Below are 2,500 nucleotides of genomic sequence, written 5' to 3' on the forward strand. Positions count from 1 at the left end.
ATAAACTAAACTACTTTTAGAATTGTAGTATCATTCTAAAATATTACACTAAACTTTTCCGTAATAAACGTGTAATCCAATATAATTGATTTTTTTCTTTTTCATATCATTGATATAAAATCTATGTAGCCTATACTTAATAAGATATTACAACTCTAATTTTTTGCCCATTCCAACGAACCTATTTTTTTTTCTTTCTTTTTTTTACCATGTCCTATGGAATCTGTTTCATGTTGATGCAGCTTACGCAATCTGGACGGCTACAAAAACACTTTGCGATCTTTGGAGTAGCTGTACTACCCACCACAAGAACTGCCGTTGTAATCCAAGGACCCCCTGTACTACCCACAGAGTTGGGTTTAGTTTTTCCCAGACTATATCTTTCTATGGAAGTTTGCCGTTATTTTGGTCATTATTCATTTTTCTGTTTCCTAAAGAATCATTATGTATCTTAATATGATTATTTTTTCCATTCCCATAACTCCTTAATCCCCCATTACTTATAGATAAAAGCAAATCAAACTTTTTACCATTCGTTGGTTGCTCCCGGCTTCGTTCTGTAGGTTGTTGATGATTTGAAATGACCAGTAGCCTGCCGGCCATTTGAAAGATCACCCCTTTATATAGTTTCTGAAATCAACTATAAAATCATAAAAAAATGTTTATGCCCACTCCTTCTGGAATACTGGACTGCCTAGATAAGTGTACTTCAGACAGCGATTATTCAAATGGAAATGAAAGAGATATAAATGACGTTGTTTTTGAAAACGGGGTTATTGTTGACACGGAAAACAAATCTTCTTCTGAGTCAAAGTCAGACCACACCGACAGTGACTTGAACGAAAGACTTAAAATATTTCCAAATTTTTCTGATGGGGATCAAAGCAATAATGCAAGTGACTAAGACAATCAATGGGAGGATTGCCACCAAAATAAGCACCGATGGAAAAACTAAAGTTTTTCTGGAAAACTGCAATTTTACCCCCAACTACTGTAAGGACTCCTCTAGGTTTTTCCATTCATTTTCTTATCAATTGAATTTTTTCAGTTAATTGCCGATGAAACTAATAATAACGCAAATCAGAAAATAAATCTAAAACGTCATTTATAACAGTATTCCCTCTGGCAAAGATGGAAGGATGGTACTGCAAAGAAAATAATCTAATTCCACGGAATGATTATGAAAATTGTCTTGCCTCGAACTTATTCTATTATTGATGTGTTTAGTGTGTAAGAAGGTGATTCTAGATATTTTGCAAAGTCTGTATTTAATAGGGAAGGTTTTTTTTCTGGGCTTTAAATATAAATCAAATAATAATTTTTTTTTAAGAACGTCGTTCAAATGTTCGTCATGTTTAAGAATACGTAAATTCCCGATTTCTTCAATTCTATCATCCGAGAACTATGTCTTCTGCCGATGAATCCACCATCCCCTTCATATGACGCATTGCTTTCAAAGTTTGCAATCCTCAGAAACCCACAAGTTGGAATGTGAGGGTGTATAATATAGCGTGTTTTTCGACTGGGCATATTTCAGCCAAGGTCTATATATACCAGGTCAGCCAACGCGCAGCTTAAGCTGTGAATCACCCATACTGTGATGTCAAGCTTCCCCGTCTCACACACGTGGGTAAACAAAACAAAGGACCGTTACCTTAGTTGGCTACCTATAGAGGAAACGTAAACAATGGGAGACGCTGTGTCCATTATCATTTTATTCTTTCATTCATTCCGTCACTAATAATGCCAAGTAATTGCGTATGTGGAAACACCTTAACATTGACCCTCTTGAAAATAGGATATCTTTCAAAAATCCTAAGGCAGAAAGAGAAGTTTTTGTTTTCTCAGATGTTCCACCTTTAATTAAATTAGTTATAAATGATTTTATTGACTCCGGTTTTTTCCTCAAGACTGGAGAGTGTATTTCAGATGATGGCATACGGGAAATGCTTAATAAAACCAAAACAGAATATGGGCTTGCATATAAGATTAATGAAATGCATTTAACTGTAACAGGTCAACAAAGACAGCGTGTTAAATTAACAGTTCAATTACTGTCTAGGTCATGTGCCAACTCATTAAAATATTTAGGGGAAAAGGGACTGTTGGAGTGTCAAAATTGGAATCAAATATCTGATTTTATTCCTTTGATAAATGATTGGTTCGACATAATGAATTCTTCCTCCATGTATGGAGAGTTTGGTAAAAGCAATGCTTTTGGTATTGATGTAGAAAAACAAACAAGTACACTGTTCGAGGTAATCGAGGTAATGAATACTATGCGAGTTAAAAATCCTAATACAGAAAGTCTTTCCAAGTTTCAGAAAGGAATAATTTCATCATGTAAATCTACCATTGCTTTGTTTGATATGTTAAAAAGCTCCTATAGCATTGACTACCTACTCACACAAAGACTAAATCAAGATTGCCTTGAACATTTCTTTGGGTGTATAAAGCAAATGGATGGGCACTATGATCATCCTTATGCTGTGACCTTTAA

This window comes from Palaemon carinicauda, chromosome 29 (assembly GCF_036898095.1).
Source record: "Palaemon carinicauda isolate YSFRI2023 chromosome 29, ASM3689809v2, whole genome shotgun sequence".
NCBI classification, from domain to species: domain Eukaryota; kingdom Metazoa; phylum Arthropoda; class Malacostraca; order Decapoda; family Palaemonidae; genus Palaemon; species Palaemon carinicauda.